This window comes from Lepus europaeus, chromosome 5, assembly GCF_033115175.1.
Source record: "Lepus europaeus isolate LE1 chromosome 5, mLepTim1.pri, whole genome shotgun sequence".
Classification (NCBI taxonomy): Eukaryota; Metazoa; Chordata; class Mammalia; order Lagomorpha; family Leporidae; genus Lepus; species Lepus europaeus.
In genome coordinates, this window is record NC_084831.1 from 143,650,990 (window position 1) to 143,663,396 (window position 12,407).

The 12,407-nt window shown below is 44.0% G+C and overlaps 1 protein-coding gene across 1 annotated transcript in view; it reads left to right on the top strand.

Annotated features, from left to right (window-relative positions):
- DPP6 (dipeptidyl peptidase like 6) overlaps window positions 1-12,407 on the top strand; it is an 889,247-nt gene that overhangs the window by 606,502 nt on the left and 270,338 nt on the right. The gene's annotated exons all lie outside the window — the stretch shown is intronic.

Genomic DNA, 12,407 nt, shown 5'->3' on the forward strand with positions numbered 1-12,407 from the left:
TATTCTTTTTTTTTAATTAAACTTTTATTTAATGAATATAAATTTCCAAAGTACAGCTTATGGGTTACAATGGCTTCCCCCTCCCAAAACTTCCCTCCCACCCACAACCCTCCCCTTTCCCGCTCCCTCTCCCCTTCCAATCACATCATGATTCATTTTCAATTCTCTTTATATACAAAAGATCAGTTTAGTATAAATTAGGTAACGATTTCAACAGTTTGCCCCCATATAGCAACACAAAGTGAAAAAAAAAATACTGTTGGAGTACTAGTTATAGCATTAAATAAGAGTGTACAGCACATTAAAGGCAGAGATCCTACATAATTTTTTAAAAATTAATTTTCTATGCCATTTCCAATTTAACACCAGGTTTTTTTTTTATTTCCAATTATCTTTATATACAGAAGATCGATTCAGTATATAATTAGTAAAGATCTCATCAGTTTGTACCCACGCAGAAACACAAAGTGTAAAAATACTGTTTCAGTACTAGTTATAGCATCACTGCACATTAGACAACACATTAAGGACAGATCCCACATGGGATGTAAGTACACAGTGACTCCTGTTGCTGACTTAACAATTTGACACTGCTGTTCATGGCATCAGTAATCTCCCTAGGCTCTAGTCATGAGTTGCCAGGGCTATGGAAGCCTTTAGGGTTCGCTGACTTTGATCTTATTCCAATAGGGTCACAGTCAAAGTGGAAGTTCTCTCCTCCCTTCAGAGAAAGGTACCTCCTTCTTTGATGGCCCCATTCTTTCCACTGGGATCTCACTAACAGAGATCTTTCATTTAGGTCTTCTTCTTTTTTTCTTTTCCATGGTATCTTGGCTTTCCATGCCTACAATACTCTCATGGGCTCTTCAGCCAGATCCGAATGCCTTAAGGGCTGATTCTGAGGCCAGAGTGTTGTTTAGGACATCTGCCATTCTATGAGTCTGCTGTGTATCCCACTTCCCATGCTGGATCTTTCTCTCCCTTTTTGATTCTATCAGTTAGTATTAGCAGACACTTGTCTTGTTTGTGTGATCCCTTTGTTTCTTAGACCTATCAGAGCCATCGAATGTGAACTGAAATTGATCACTTGGACTAGTGAGATGGCATTGGTACATGCCACCTTGATGGGATTGTATTGGAATCCCCTGGCACATTTCTAACTCCATCATTTGGGGCAAGACTGATTGTGCATGTCCCAAATTGTGCATCTCCTCCCTCTCTTTTTCCACTCTGAAATTTAACAGGGATCACTTTTCAGTTAAAATTTAAACACCTAAGAATAATTGTGTGTTAATTACAGAGTTCAACCACTAGTACTAGCACAACAACAACAACAACAACAAATACTAAAAAGGATAAAGTATTACATTGTACATCTAGAGTCAGGACAAAAGCTGATCAGGTCATTGTTTCTTATAGTGTCCATTTCACTTCAACAGGTTTCCCCTTTGGTGCTCAGTTGTCGCCGATCAGGGAAAACAAATGATATTTGTCTCTTTGGGACTGGCTTAATTCACTCAGCATGACGCTTTCCAGATCCCTCCATCTTGTTGCAAATGACTGGGTTTCATTGTTCCTTACTGCTGTATAGTATTCTATGGAGTACATGTCCCATAATTTCTTTATCCAGTCTACTGTTGATGGGCATTTGGGTTGGTTCCAGGTCTTAGCTATTGTGAATTGAGCTGCAATAAACATTAATGTGCAGATGGCTTTTTTATTAGCCAAATTAATTTCCTTTGAAAAATGATATTCTTAAAAGGCATGTCTTTTATATGAATTTGCTAATTTAAGCAGAACTAAACTGGTTATTATTAACATAAAGCACCTCACCCAAAGTTGTTGTATCTGAATTTCAACGTAATCAAGCAACCCTCCACAGGAAAGATTGTGGCCAGCTAAATGTTCTTGTTCCCTGTCAATGACCTGTCAGGTGTTAGCTTGTCGGTAGACTTGGCAATCTCTTGCTGTGTTCCTGATGTTGACTTTTTTCTTGAATTAGTTTTGCCTTTGGTTTGAGTCCTTGAAAAACATACATAGATATAATATATATTCAAAGATATCTAATATTAAGTGCCATGTCTGTTAGGATCATTCTGAAAGTCACATGAACCAGAGAAAATCGGCTCCTTCTATAATCAATTTTGAGGAAAATTGGGCACATCTCTTCATTAGGTAGTTGAGGCATTTGGAAGTCAAGCAAACTCAGCACTAATAGAATAGAAACTGAGAAGTAGTCAAAGGTGTTATTATTCACATTCCAGGCCATGCCATGGGTATTGTTGCCTTACCTTTGCTTACTTGCCAGTGTTTTTCAGGCATCCAGGAAAGTTGTACAAAAATCATATTCTTTTAGAATTGTGGCTGATATTTTAAAGCCATCTCTTTATTGCAAAAATAATATACAGATTCTTTCAGCATGGAATACTCCAGTTTTATAGACTGGAGTGCAGAGAAGTGCTCCATTTATTAGAAAACAAACCTCTACATCAAGGACATACGCTCAGCTCTCTTCCTAAAAGCCAGAAGCAGAGTTAAGATAATCACCACAGTTACATAGGCCTGAAATTGAGTTCTCATACGGCCACTGATTTTGGCTGTGTGACCTAGGGAGTCTTTTTACTTCCATAGGTCTTAGTTACCGTATTTTGCTTGTTTTTATGCTATTTATTGGAACAGCAGAGAGAGAGCTCTCCCACCAAGTGGTTCACTCCTCAAATGCCTGCAACATCTAGAGCTGAGTCAGGCTGAAGCCAGGAACTGGGAACTCAAACCACGTCTCCCACATGGGTGGTAGGGGCCCAAGTACTTGAACCATCAGCTGCTGTGTTTCAGGGTGTACATTAGAAGGAAGCTGAAATCAGAAGTGGAACCAGACTCAAACTTAGGCACTGCAGTGGGAGATGTGGACGTCCCAAGTGGCATCGTAACCACTGCACCAAATGCTCCCCTGGAGTTTCTGTATTTTTGAAAAGATAGTTCCAATGATACATAGGCTCCCTATAAGAATTAAGTGTAATGACATATGCAAAACATCCTGCAGAGAATTGCTTCTCATGGGCACTTTTTAATATTACAATATGTACGAAATATATATATATATATGTATTGTAATTAAATATTATCAGACTTTCCTTGCTAGCCAGTGTAAATCCTTTCTATTTTAAGTAGAGGGATAATATAGTTCTACAATAATAAAATTTTCTTTAATCAATTTTCTAAGTTGAGGCTTGTTTCATGACACTGAGGTAATTACAATGCCTATGTAATTTTAATTTCCCTCTTGAAAGAGATGTCTGTTCTCAACTGTCTACAATTCTCAGTGTTCAATAAGTTCTTTGTAATATCATCTCATTCTGACCTACTAGTATTAATTTTTTAGACATCTCTGTTTTTCCTCCAGTGGAAGCTGGAAAGACACTGTGAATCAGTAAGTATGTATTGGAATACTACATTGAGAAATAGAAGTGTGGTTGCTACCCTTAAGCTCAGAATCTTACTGAAAAGGAGATATACAGACATATATAATAATGTTATAATGTGGCTCAAACGAATATTTTGAACACTAAGCACCGAGGAAGGAAGACAGAATTGTGGGCATCCCTATTATTATGAACAGTCTGAAGAAGGAAGTTTAATTTTGGTTGGGCTTTGTGGTTGAGCACATTTTTGTTTATTTGGTAATCTAGGTAGGAGCAGAGTTTCCAGGCCAAGTACGCATTAGCCAAACTTGAATTTTTATGATGAGGCCACGCACCTGGGAATCAATGAGGGGCCAGGTTAGGCTGTACCTGAGTAATCACATACAGTCTACATGGATAGAGATAGGATTGGGTCATTTTTAGGATGTGCCTCGGGTGTAGTCTACCTAAACAACACCCGAATGTGGTTGGTCTTTATAATAACCATGCACCAAATGCTATAAGCAGAAGAAAAATGTGATGAAAATGATGGGCTTAAATTAGCTCTAGGTTTGTTTGTAGGATAGATTGAAGGAAAGGGAGTATCAGAAACCAAGATTCAATTAGAAGACCAGGTGGAGGAGATACACGGGGCAGGGATGGATTGTGGAAGAGCTCAGTGTAGAAAACTTGCAAATGTCTACCATGTGTGGCTGGTGTTCTTTTGGAAAATGAAGATAGATTTCTAGTTTTTATATCCCGTGCCCCCTAATTAAATCTTTGGCAGCCAGTGTCCCACTGTGGGTTGAGCCTGGTGCTTGAGACAATGCAAAGTCACAGGGCCGGCTGGAAGGCAGGGAGGAAGACTGTCAATGTCAGCTCTGTTCAGCATAGCACTTATCCTTCCCAGCCCAAACTTTGCATCTCTGGGGCCCCTGCTGCTGCCCATGTGCAGACATCTGGCTCTGCAGAGCGAGCTGCCTTCATTGCTGCCTGACTGGGATTGTTTGTATACCTTTCAGGAGTACCAATGGGAAGCCAAGATGTAGAAGAAAGAGGTGATATTGGAGTGGCATTTTCCATGTCAATACCATGTCATCAGGAGGGGAGAATCCTCCCACTACTTGGTTTTCACAGATTTTCATAACTGTGGACAGCTCCTACTCATAGCTAGTTTCCCTCCCCCTCTCATCCTCCTGCCCTCTCTCCTCTCTCTGTATGGCAGAAATCCAAACTCTCTGCAAGCATTACCATTTAGAGTAAAACAGACCTGGGGATAAATTCCCTGTCAACCTCTGTACTTGTAGAATCATAGAGAAGTGACCTCACTGCTCTGGGCACAACTCCATATATAGACTACCGCACCTGCAGGGTTTATATGAAATGCTGTATAAAGAGATGGTACATTTAAATGCCTACTTTGGTGCATGGAAAGTATACAGGCTCTATTCCAGGTGGACACTGAGTCTCTCCATAATATAGCCAAATCTAATTAACTACCCGTATCATGGTTTTCCAACATTTGGGACAAAAAAATAAATTTTATCCTCAGTACTAAGTGATATTGGCTTCTTGGAGCTCTGGATTTAAAAGGAGACTGTGGGGAAGAATGCCATGATCAATGAGTTTTGTCCACAGGGAATGAAGGAAGAAACACAAAATTTATACCTCTCCATCATGCCTTCCATGGACGAACCACATCAAGCACTGTGTCCAGCCCTGCTCCCAAACACAAAGTAGGTTTCTGAGTACTCACAGCTTCGTTCAATCCACCCCCCACACCCACATGTGCAGCAGAAATGTCCTGCTCACTGTGCACCAATTTCTCTAAACCCTTCTGATCCTTTAAGCACCAACTTTAAAACCATCTCCTCTAACTACCTGAACTCTGCGAGTAAACACTATTTCTCACTTCACACTATAATTTGTTCTTGCGTTCAATTGCTACTTACCTTGTTGAAGATATAATTTTTCCACAAGGAATGTTTTCTTTTTTTATTTTTTTTAACTTTTATTTAATGAATATAAATTTCCAGTGTACACCTTATGGATTACAATGGCTTCCCCCTCCCATAACTTCCCTCCCACCCGCAATCCTCCCCTCTCCCGCTCCCTCTCCCCTTCCATTTGCATCAAGATTCATTTTCAATTCTCTTTATATACAGAAGATCAATTTAGTATAAAGATTTCAACAGTTTGCACCCACATAGAAACACAAAGTGAAACATACTGTGTGAGTACTAGTTATAGCATTAAATCAAAATGTACAGCACATTAAGGACAGAGATCCCACATGAGGAGGAAGTGCACAGTGGCTCCACATGCATTTGTTACCTGACACGTTTCTCTCCATCGCTCTCAGTGTCAGAGAGGCACTGATGGGAGAGGCTTGGACTCTGTCGATCACATGAGCAGCTGTGACAACCTCTTGTGCCATTTTGATTTTGCATAGTCGTCATCCTGTGCAACAGCTGCTGGTATGATAGGCACAATCGAATGCATTGGTGGTTGAAACAGGGTTTCTCTCTCATGGCACAAGTCTCAAATAATCGACGTGAGGTTAGGTAGATTCCTCATTTTCCTAAACTGAACATTCCTACCCCACTTCCTGTTACAAATGGCTCCATAAATCTCAGTTGATAGAGGAAAAGAGTTAAGTAGCTAAGCAGCGTTGGCTACTAAGACTATGCATGCCTGGACCTCACTCCAAATCTTCGAGGAGGGGTTTCAGGATGCCAAGGTTATTTTGGTGTGGAGCTAGGGTGAGCTGGCTCGGTCCCTCCTTTACTTGCTGCCATTGGTAAGTGACACCAGGATTGTAGCTGGAGCTGAGAAATAGCACTCCTGTCTCTGGAGACAAGCCACACTGGAGTGTCCCCTGATTTACATTAATTGCTTTGTCTTCTTGACTCAGAGAAACAGTGGTAGATTTCAGAATAACTCTGCTTGGAGATTTATTGAATGCCATTCATGAAAAACACTATAGTACCAAAGCCTGCACCGACCAGATGAGACAGACACTGCTCTTTTGTGGTCTTCATCCATCCCTATGAGAGCATCCTGCAATGTTTATTTTATCCTCTTCCTGGGGCTGTCCAAACTCGCCTTTCCCGTGGGCTCCACCTAGTGGGCCGCAGTGGTTAAGTCAACTATTTGGATTCTTGCATTTGAGAAATCTGGGCCACAAGCAAGACCAGGGTTACAAGGCCGTGTCTAAAATTGTGAAGTGTTATTTTCTTTTTCAACATGACTGTTGATGGCTTTCTTATGTTGAGAAATCCCATGGAGTTAGAGTTGCATATGTTGAGGCAGAGAGCAGTCATCTAGGGAAGAGCTGTTTCCATCACTGTGGGCAGCTCTCTTGTTCACAGAATGGTTTCTAGTGCATCAGATTGACACTCCTGGATGGCTGAGCCTGGGAAATGTATGCTGTGTGCTGTGCATTTGATCTTGAGATAAAATTGTTGAGCACGTGGCGTGGGTCAGGCACTACATTAGACACAGATAGACAATGGAGAGCCCCCATGTATCTCTTAGTAGCCGCTGCATTTTGTTTTGTGTTTACCTCACCTTTCTCCTCTGTGCCCTGCACTGTCCCTCACAGACGCCCATGATATTTTCTTTAGTGACAGTGGCTTAAATTGAGCAGCCTGGCCCTGCAGAGAGCCGCTCAAGGACAGTGAGGGGGCCAGGCTGTCTAGACAATGAAGTGGGAAGGCTTCTGTGAGAAGAGCATGCACCGAGGGCAAGCTTATTATAGTATGACTTATTTATAATGAAACTCATGCGTTTCAATGGTATAGTTCCATTGTTTTCATTAGCAGGTGCAACCACATAAGCACCCCCACAGCTAAGACACAGGACATGTCCATCTCCCCCAAACATCCTGCCCCTCCTTTCCCCCTTGGGGTTGTCCCTGGTACCCTACCGGTCATCAGCCCCACCTGTTTGCCTTTCTTAGCCTGCCAAATCAATGAAGGGCTAGCAGAGGCCAGAAAACAGATTTTCTTGGGAAGGCATTGTGGGCTTTTTCAGACTTGCATAGCCTCATTTTCACATAGCTGGACAGCACCACTGTGAAAAGGAAAAGCAGGCACTGTTAGGAAGTTCTGAGAGGTGAGTGGGTTTGCAGGGTACCAGCAGTCCAGTGTGTAAATCTAAGGAGAATTTCTGCAGCCACTAACTATATGCACTGTAGAAGACAAGCCATGGCATTTTCTCAATGAGAAGACCACGCTCCAAGGCAAGATAACAGAAAACCCAGCAGCACAGCTGTTGGAGCGGGGAGCACATTTGTTTACTAGGACCCCACAGCCTTGCGGGGTTATCAGACACTCAGTTACATTCCCACACAATCACTGCCACGCAAAGTACTCAGGTGAAGGGAGGCCACGCAGAAGCAATGCTGGTGCTTGCCCAACTAGTACTTGGTTGACCCCAGGCTGTAGGTTGTATCTCTCCTACACCAAACAAAACAAAGGCTGCCCAAACTGGTGGGGACGGTTGAGAGGGCAACCAGAACACTTGGGAGGTAGCCTCTTTCATAAAACTATCTAGATAGCAGAGTTCTCCATTATTAAAATGAAAGTCACTTGTTTGATATCTCTGTGTACAACCTACCTCTGATTCACCCCATCATTACCCTACCTTCAATTATACTGACCCTTTAAAGTGCTTGGGGGAGCTCTTGGGGTGCCTGAACTGCATGCCTACAAATTCCTAGGCACCAGGACTGTGGAGAGTACTAGTACTGCACAAGGTGCCAGTACTACCCTGGATTGCAGTCCTATGCTAGGTATCAGTACTGTAATAAGTACTCATACTGCACAGGTACCTAGGAAAGTGCTAATACTGCGCTGATCACTATGGATCACAGGGGCAAAGAAGGATGCCTTTTCAAATTCTCCAAGATTGTCCCATATTATCTGAGAAGCTACATTCAGGGGAGAGTGAATTAAATGATTTTTGTCTTCTTGTTTCATTACATCAGAATGATATAATATGTCCTGGAGGGCGGCGCCATGGCTCACTTGGCTAATCCTCTGCCTGCGGCAATGGCACCCCAGGTTCTAGTCCCGGTTGCTCTTCTTCCAGTCCAGCTCTCTGCTATGGCCCGGGAAGGCAGTGGAGGATGGCCCAGGTCCTTGGGCCCTGCACCTGCATGGGAGACCAGGAGGAAGCTCCTGGCTTTGGATCAGCTGCAGCACTCCACCTGTAGTGGCCTTTTGTGGGGTGAACCAATGGAAAAGGAAGACCTTCCTCTCTGTCTCTCTAACTCTGCCTGTAAAAAAAAAATGTCCTGGAGTTACTGTGATTTTTTTTAAGATGTATTTATTTGAAAGAGTTACAGAGAGAGGCAGAGAAAGAAAGAACTCTTCTATCCGCTTGTTCATCCCTCAAATGGCCTCAACGGCTGGAGCTGCACTGATTTGAAACCAGGAACCAGGAGCTTCCTCCAGGTCTCCTACACAGGTGCAGAAGCCCAAGGACTTGGGCCATCCTCCACTGCTTTCCCAGGCCATAGCAGAGAGCTGGATCAGAAGAGGAGCAGCCAGGACACGAACCGGCACCCATGTGGGATGCCAGCACTGCAGGTGGTGGCCCTACCCACTATGCCACAGCGCTGGCCCCGATGTGATATCATTTTGAACCCACTACATCTACTGTGTGGAAGAGCTGCTCCCTTTTTTTCTAAGGTTTACGCCCAGTACCTACTCCTGCACTGCATCACCCTGCTCCCTCCTCCTTGCCAGGCTGCGAGCACTGCTGACTGTTAATGATAGGAGAACCACCCAGAGCTAGGGCCCAGCAAGTCAGGAAAAAATTCATTGCAGTACAGCGGACTCCTCATTTGGAAATCGCCCAAACTGGCGTGGCTGTGAATAGGCTGCTGGCTGTTAAACGGCACGGACTCCTGTCTGTAAGGACCAAATTTTCTCTCCAAATTGCTGCAGCGGCATCAGTCATTCTCAGCACGACGCTGGTTTCAGACTTCCTGACTGTCACACGGGCAGCCTAAAGGGGGAGAAAATGAGATGACTACACTGCAGGCCACGGAGGAATCCCCGGGCCAGCCTTGCACCAGCCCACAGCCCAGTGGTGGCTGGTGTTTTTCTCCAGGGTGGGAAAGCTTTTCCTCGGGCCTTGCACAGAGAAGGATTCTGAATAGCAAGATTGGTTTGGGCCGTTTTCTAATAATACGCTTTCAAATTAGATAAGATCAATATGGAAAGTCCCAGAGATTGCTTAGAAATCGAAAGCAATGACAGAGAAGGTTGTGGGGAAAATCCATAATCGGTGATCGGTATGCCAGCCTGAGGACTGGTAATGGAATCTTAGGGGAAAGAAAAAAGATTTCTCTGCAGGTTTCAAGCATTCTAGCTAGTAATTATATCTAGCATCAGGGAGCCAGGGTGGGGAGAGGCCAAGGACCTGAAACTAGGCCCTGCTTTACCAATTAGCTGTAGGACCTAAACAGATTCTGCTCCGAAGATACTTTGCTTCTACATTGTTCACCACTATTGTGAACTATTTATTACTTTTCATTCCCTACCTGAGCTGTTTGAGAGTTAGTGTTGACTGGCTTCTGTTTTTCTCTAGTCTAATTCATTATCAGTTTGTGCTTTTATTGTGGATCAATACACACAGTTGAATTGGTTTAAAATAATTCCATGAAGGGCCTCATTGTGGTTCTCAGATGATAAACGTTGCCCTCCACGGGAAGGGAGTGTTTGTTGGGAGCCCAGCGCACAGAGCCAGAGTGGGCTGCCTACCTTGGAGCATGCACACGTTCACACGGGTGCATGAGTGTGTTGTCAGGTCGCAGCAGTGAGCGGCCCCGTGTGCCCAGCATCCCCCATGTTCATCCTGGGTGCGTGGGGAGCCCACCCATTGCAAGTCATGGAAACCCGGATGCTGCTGCTTTAACCCAACCAGTTCTCCATCTCTGGCGTGTTTTCACACCACTTAGGTTTACTGAAACCACATCTCGAGTTAAGAGCTTGAGCAATTCGTTCTCCAGCCTGAGAGCGGATTCCCCCAAAGTCAGCTGATAGCATTGAATTGGTAGAGAAAGCACATAGGCCCCGTGGAACGGGTCGAGAAGAAATAACCCTCCTAGCAGGAAGAAAGGGAGAGAGCACCTTTCTGAAGTGGCTAAGTTAGCATTTATCCATTTTTTAAAGCGCTTTTCTTTGTCCTTTCCAAACTCCAATTTTCCCCTTTCTCCATCTCATTTTGCTCCCTGACACTCGCCAAAAGGAAGCCTCTGACGTGCTCTCAGTGTGAATTTCAGGGCAGCCTTCTCGAGTGCTTTGTTCTATAATGGGATTTTTACAGAAGGGCAGCAAAAAAGAAGCCCTTGCAATGATCAAAAACTTGCTTTTCATGCCGTATGGCATAAGGTGAAACCTATCAGGAGATAAACACATCTATTTATTCCAACTCACTGCGAGAAAACCAGTTGCTGCACTGCATCGTGACAGGTGCGCGATTTGTCCACACCACCCATCTATTTCCAGCAAAGCAGCCGATTCCCAGGAGTTGCATTAGTTTGCTGTGCCACCTAAAATGAGACACCACCTCATTTTGGATAAGCCTTGAACAAGTCATATTTGTTTCTCCTCTTCCTCCCCCCCCCCCCACCCCGCTACCAGCCCCTTTCCCCATCATCATCAGTGGCAGCAACATCTAAGCAGTAACATTATGGACTGATTTCCATGATCCAGATGGTGTGCTAAGCTTTTATGTTCATCCTCTCACTTAATCCTTCCAATAACCAATGAGGAGTTTCCCGACCTCAAAGAGCAGAAAATAGAAGCTCCAAGACCGCACAGCTTCTGTATGGCTGTTGTTTCTCACGTCTGAGTCCAAAGGTCATCCTATTCATTCATCCTCAGAACAGCACAGAGTTAAGGTGCTGCTTCCAGAGAGCGCCTTGCTGTTTCACCTGAGATGCTGTTCTGCTGTTTGTCATGTTGACAAGATGTCTTCTCAGAAAGCACCATCTGGAGGAATGAAATCAAGACCGCTGGTTGTGATGTAAGCAGAAGCAGCTAACAAATTCTGTGTAACACCAAGCTATCTAGAGTGAGCAGGCTCTATTTTGCCTGAGGCTTCCTCCTTTTAGACCAGTGTTTGAAATCTCTCTAGTGAGCAATAGGTGTGCTAATCCCTGGGTATGGGACAGGGGTGGACTGTTAGCCCCGCAGACTTTGCTCTTTGTGTTATCCAAGAGGAACCGGGAGGTGGGGGTGGGAGGGCTCCTCCCTTGGCCCTGCCCTGGCTGGCCATCTGTCACTGTCTCCCTTAAGGCTTTCCTGTAGGAGAGGGTGACATTTTCAAATCAGGAAGTGCATCTTTAGGCAGCATTAGGAGTGTGGAGGGCTTGACACGAGGCCGTTGGGAAGTGATGTGGCAGAGCAGAAGTAGCCTTTGACCATGGGTCTGTAGATAAGACTTAATGCCCTTAATCCCTTTCCTTCATATGCCCTGCCCGCCCCTTCTATCTTCACTTCTTCCCTTCCATGTTCGGAGTTTATTGAGATACGAGTCTTATACTGTACAATTTAGTATGACTGAGCTGTTTCTATGAAACTCAATCCCAGGATTGTGCAGCCTCCATCTCACTCCATGTTAGAACGTTCTCATCAACCCTAAAATGTGCTTCATCGTTCAACAAGCCCTTCCATCCCACTCCACCCCTCTTTGACTTTTATTCCTTTAACAGAAGTTTGTGGCACACACTGGGTCTAAAAGACATAAGCTTCCTTTTGCTACAAAATGTTTCTACTTCTATGTGGCTTTATTTAGCCTTTGTATTTGTGCTCAGGTATGTGCAAGGGTTCCTATGGATTAGATGAGGATCCACACCAATATTTCAGCGTGAGTTGCCCCCTCACTCTGCTAATGAGTTGACCACCTCAACCTCAAAACATCTGCTAAGTTATTCATGAGCCAAGGAACTTCTCACACACCACAGAAAGAGATACTACACAGTTAATAGTG